At 46.1% G+C, this 6000-nt stretch overlaps 1 protein-coding gene across 2 annotated transcripts in view; it reads left to right on the top strand.

Moving 5' to 3' along the window:
- Nucleotides 1-1130: 1130 nt before the first annotated feature.
- The window catches only part of PLCB4 (phospholipase C beta 4), a 209709-nt gene continuing 204839 nt past the window's right edge, over nt 1131-6000 (top strand). For both annotated transcript variants that reach the window (XM_086744781.1, XM_086744782.1), the window contains exon 1: nt 1131-1248. The gene's annotated coding sequence lies outside the window, so the exon portion shown is untranslated. The remainder of the gene's footprint in view (nt 1249-6000) is intronic.

Below are 6000 nucleotides of genomic sequence, written 5' to 3'. Positions count from 1 at the left end.
TCTGAGCGCTGCCACCAACTCTTGGTGGTCAGGCTGCAGGCCTAGGGTGGCCAAATTCGCGGTGGCTGGGCTGCAGGCCTCGGCTGGCCAAACTCGGGGTGGCTTGGCCGCAGGCCTCAGGTGACCAAACTCAAGAGTTCACTATCAGAGTCCAAAAAGGCTGGCTGTAGGAGAAAAAGGATAGGGAATCTGCTTCGGCTGTAAAACTCAGCACTTTATTTTTGTGGGTGTTTTATGGTTCTTTTCTTGACGTGGAGGAAAACGCTGCTCGTAAAATCACGAGGAGAGAGGGAAAATTGAGACGAGGCACACGAAGACAGCACAGGGTGCTACATCGGCAACCCACAGCAGGGCTCTGCAGCCCACCACGAGCCGTGGAAAGGCCTGAGCTGTGGAAGGGCCGGCTGCAGGAGATTCAGAGGGGGAATCCCACTCCTGACCGCCCGCGTGCTTAGCTCAGCGTTGAGCCTCCCCTGTGACTCGCTTAAAATCAATCTCAAGGAGCCCAACCGCAATTTTTAAGCAAAAAAAAACTGTGAGAGTTTGGGAACCCTCCAGCGGCCTCTCTTTTTCTTTCTCTCTCTCTAGTTGTGTGTCTCCGCGTTGAAGACAGCAGGCCTGGGGAGAGCACGGGGGGGGATTTCCTCCTCGCCCATTCAGCCGCCCTGTAATTCCCTGTAGTAAACACAGGCACGCCGGTGCGGCCGTCCACCAGGAACCCTGCCCGCGCAGCCCCCGCTGCGCTCCAGAGCTGCCCGTGTAGATACGAAGGGTAAGGTACAGCCGCGCCCGGGGCCGCACAGGCGGAGCTCCGCGCCCGCGGCCCCGCCGCCCACTTGCCATGCGCTGCCCGCGGCCCTGCGCGGCGGATGCCCGCGTCCGGTAGAGGCGGGAAGGGCGGCGCGGCGCGGCCCGCCCAGCCCGGGCGGTGGCGGTGGGGTTTCCCACTCGCCTCCTTCCTTTCCCTGCCGCCTTTCTCCGCGCTGCGGGGGGTTGAGGCGGGCGCGGCGGCGGGGCCGCCGGGGCGGGGGAGGCGGGAAGAGAAGGGAGGCGGCGGGCGGGGGGAGGAGGAGCCGCCGCCGCTGCTGTGAGGCGGACGGGTTGCACACACACACGCACAGGGAGAGTGTGCGGAGGAGGAAGGAGGGACGGAGGAGGTCGTTGCCTCGGCGCAGCCCCGGCACCCTGCGCAGAGCGGCGGGGCCGGCGGCGGCGCCCGCACTGCCTCCCGCCTCGGCGGCGGCTGAGGTAAGGCGGCAGTGAGGGGCTGCGCGCGCGGGGCGACCGTTGGGGGCCGACCGTTGGGGGCCGCTGCGGGTCTGGCGGCGGCATCGCGTTCTTCCCGGGTACCGGCTCTGCCCCGTCCCCCCGCTCCGGGCCGTAACCTTGGTTTCCTCGCCCCGCCCGGGGCAACCGCCGGCTCCGGCCCCCGGCCTCGGCAAAGCGGCCCGCTGCCTCGGGGGAGATGGGCGTACAGACAGGCATATGTCTGTGTGTGAGGTTTTATATAAATTCTATATAAATATATCTATAAAACATATGTGTGTGTCAGACTGGTGGTTGAATTATTCTTCTCATCTTCACTACCAGCTCTGCAGCTCGCTGTAGTTTCTGTGTGTATCCGGATTTTGTCAGTGCTGGGCGGTGTGACAAATGTTTCTGTGTAGTTAAGTATAACTTTCTTCTAGTGCTTTTTTTTTTTTCCTTTTTTCCTTTTTTTTTTTTTCTCCTCCCTTGCAAAAAGCAAGGCTTACCCTTGAAGATTTTTGTTTTTTGTCTCTTTGTTTTCTTTCAGATGTGTTGAAAGGTCTCTCGGGATCCAAGTGCTTGTGTTGCTTCTGTGTGTGTAACTTACGCAGATGTTTTTAAGCCACTTGGTGGTAATTTTCAAAGCAAAGTGCAAAAACCACATTTCCATTTTGCCAGCAAGGCTATGCACCGTATCTGATGCATGACTTGGAATTATGTGCAGTCAGACACCTGTTACTTAATTCCTGTTTATCCTTTCCAGTTACAGTTTTCCAGCTTTACTCTTCATTTTTTAATATCTGAACATAAATTACAAATATTCTTTTATGCTGGCATCTAGTAAGAACCCAGGAATCGACTGCATTTATGAGGTATACAATGTGTTTGTGTTAGGTAATACCTTCTCAAAGGGAGATGATTTTGGAAAGTTATAGAATAATCTTTATCTCCAGGGGAGTTTATATAATGTGAAAGTGTCCATGGGGATGCGTTTCTAAGAAAGGCGGGCAGTAGGGGCTACACAAAATCAGTCTTGCACAGTATAAATCTTCAGTAAAGCGTGCATCGTGTTCTCTTGATACATAAATAATGTTCGTGTTTTCCAAACTTCACTTGATGTTGCACCGTGGCATTTTCAGTTTAATAACTGGAGTTAATGAGGATCCTAGAGGAAAATGTCGCATTTCTGATGCCGTGAGAGGATGAGGCAGATTCTTTCGTAACACTTTTGTGTTGATTGTTGTATTCTGCAGTTTTAGCAAGCTAATGCTATTGCTTGCTTAAGGTTATTTTCTCTAACTTCTGCAAGTGTAATGTCGACAGTATTTGTGGGCTTTCTCCTGATCAAAGGTACCTAATACTGCTATGTACCACAACATTATTATTGTTCTATGGAGCTGAGCAATTTTGTATTACGCAGAGACAGTTTCTAAGTATGAGTTGGGAACAGATTTATTCCTATCTGTAACTGATAACTTCATAAAGTAATTAAAAATAAATTACAGATTTCAGGCATGAGAATTCTCTTCCACAACTGTTAATACCACTCTGCCTTCAAATGTCATTTTCTATTCATCTCTTGATGATATCACTAAAACCCAGGTATTAATAGGAAAGTCAAACCTCTGGTGAAAATAAAACTGCATGTAGCTGTCAAAATAAAATTTTAAGATCTGATTTGATTGCTGGATGTGGATACGTACTTGGTAGAGTAACAATGCCTTTTATTTTATAGACATGCGCCCACGCACAGGAGCTTTGTTCTAAAACAGTATTTTCTGTCATGAATTTATGCATAACCTACACTCTCTGCTTTTTCTTAGTGCGCAGGGAAGAAAGAACCTTGAGGGGGAAGAGAGAAAGACCAAAAGAGGGGAGGAGAGAGAATTCTTATGAATTTCCCTTACTGACACAGGAAATACCTCTTTGTTATATGTCACCCAAAATCACTGGTTGTGTTCTACTTTCACCTTTTCTGAAATAATGGCGAGTTGTTTGGGCTCGATATGCGCTGCTGACTTGTGTTGCAGACTTTGGCCATTTGTTCCAGTAATATCTGGCTGTGAGGATGAACTTGGGCCTATGCTGAGTCTGTCAGCTATTCCTTACAGCTTTGTAGGAACTGATGGCTTTATTGTCATTAGATTTACATAGACTGTGTTGCAAACTTGTAGGGGTATAATTTCCATGCTTCCTGCAATGTTTTATTTTGTATTTCTCTTTAATTTTTTTAACTTGCTATTTTTTTGTGGTCTACTTACGTTGTTCAGTGGTTTACTTTCCTCGGTGGTTTTAACAGCTCAAATGCGATTCCTTCCTGTTCGTCATTTGCCAAAGACTGAAGTCTGAAACTGTGGTGTTAATATTTTCCTTAAATTTGAATTAATCCCTTTTCCAGGAAACAGGGAGAAAGGGACAGAGGAATACTTACCAGAATTTTAAAAATGAGAACAAAAACTTAATGTAGGCGTCTTACTTAAGAGGGGCTAGTTATGAAAATTGATACCTCATCAATTTTTGGAGAAGGCTGGTTTCCTCTGTAGTTTCAATCATCTGTCCCATTAGATTCAGGGAATTGTTGTAAATTATTTAGAAGTGAAATTTTCCAAATCATAAAATCTCTAGTTGATTGTAGTGGAAATCGTTATTAAAGGTTGCATAAGCATTATTTGTAGGATGGCTAATCAGTAGCTTGGGCTTAGTTCCATTCTCTAATAAATAGATTCATTGTGCTACTTCAAAAATTGCAAAATTGATGGCTTGAGTTCATTTGAGTTTTGCAAGATATGTAATGCATCCAATTTTGGGAAGACTTTTTGATGTCTGCAGAAGTTGCACACAGTGGTGATGTTTATGACCCAGTCTGTTAAGTCTTCAAAAGTTTTTTGATTATACTGTTTAGGACATCTCTTTCTTATGAAAGATGCATGTGTAACGCCACATCAAAATTACCAAAGTGTATGCATCAAAGGCTAAGATAAATTTTATTTGGTGAGACTTTCTGAGAGCAGGCTTTGTGGTCCTCTTGCTGCTGCAGGAAGAGCGTGAGTTGGCTTTGTTGTGTGATTTTTGAACTTTGTTTTCCCAAAGATGTGACCTGTAGAGAGTTTGAATATATGGGATGGCAGTGGCATAAAATACGAAAAATACTGTGCTTTGACGTTAACCAGCTTGCGTTGCTGGCTCTCACCCTGTGAGCACTAAGCCATGAAAATCTATCTTATTGGTCCTCGCCCATCTTCTTATGGTAGTGGTTTCTGGAATTTTTGTAAATATAGATTAAGTGGCTTGTGAAACTGCAGAAGACAACAGATTCCCAGCCATTCTGGAATTCATTAATTAATTATGCCTTGTAGTAACTTCCACGTTCCAGGAAGACATGCTAATGTATCTGAGTGCCTGCACTAGGGCCACAATGTGGGGAAGAGCATCAAAACAGCCTTTTCGCAGCTGTCTTCACAGCGCTGATGCTGGGACTCTGTAATTTTCAGGGCAGTATGCTCCCAAGCGGCTTATGTGAGGCACAGAAATAGATGGTCCAGCACAACTGTGGCTTTAGATAAGTCTCCTCTCTGGCAGACTTCTGGATGATAAGTTGTCGATCTTTTCCCTGTAAGATCACTGCTGGGATCTTGGAGAAAAATCAATACTTACATCCTCTCCTTTTGAAGACCTACATCAGCTTACATAAGGTAGTGGAGTGCTGTGGTTTCTTTTGTTAGTTTGGCTGTACAAGTCATTCTAGGTATTATCCACTGAATGAAGAACTCATTAAAGCTGTACCTGTGCAACAGCCAAAGAATTTGGATTTTTGGAGAAGAATGAAACAAAACTCTCTCTTCCTTTCTACTGAAGAGCCTAACCCTTAGGCAGACTGTTAGGAAGTGATACTGTCCTGGTTGCCTGTTACTTGGATGAATGGTGTTTGTGAATGGTTGTAATGTTTAATTTTACCTCCGGAGTTCTAAGAAGCACCAGTCAATCTTTCTGTGGAAGGGAACCTGTTCCTGGAGAGCAGTGCAGGTGTCACTGAAAGGTTAGGTTGCCTAAATGTAGTGTATCTGCTAATAAAAAGGGAGAAATACAAGGTCTCCCGCTTTTAAGGCCACTTGCCTTTTTTGTGGTTTAGGTTTCTGTGGCAGATGGGGCTATTACTTTGTGGCTTCCCATTCTTTTCCGTTGCCAGTTACTGGTGTTGAGCTCAGGCTTGATCCTGTCCCACCAACGGTTAATCGCTGGTCATAGGACAGACAGCATAGATCACGAAGACTATAGATGTGACATGGAGCAGTCTCACTTGTCCTCCCCTGTTTAATGAGTAGGTGAGTCCATAATCTGGCTTTCTACAATTGCTGCATGCTGTCTGATAGAAACCCTCTTCCATAACCAATAAGTGCTCCGAATTTCCAGTGTTGTCTCTCATCTTTCTTTTTATGATAGAAAGTGATCACAACTTGAGTTAAGTAGGTGATTGGCAGCTGTCATACATCTAAAGTTAGGGCCTTGCTTTCCGTTTGCCATGGAAGCTGTTATCATATCACCGTGAGGCCCGACACTTGGAGTGTCAAGGGTCACTCGCTTGGCCTTTTCTCAAAATAAGAGCTTATTTCCTTGACCAGTAACAATAACTGGGAGCTTTAGGCAAATGAGGTGAGACAGGCTGTTTGGAATGTGGTCTATTGTAAGGTCTGTTTGGGAAGTTCTTGAAATGGGTGTTGCTGAAGTAACCACACACCTCTGCCCTCTCGTTTC

Source organism: Chlamydotis macqueenii, chromosome 3, assembly GCF_036417535.1.
Source record: "Chlamydotis macqueenii isolate bChlMac1 chromosome 3, bChlMac1.mat, whole genome shotgun sequence".
Taxonomy (NCBI): Eukaryota; Metazoa; Chordata; class Aves; order Otidiformes; family Otididae; genus Chlamydotis; species Chlamydotis macqueenii.
This window is presented reverse-complemented; position numbering and strand designations above follow the sequence as displayed.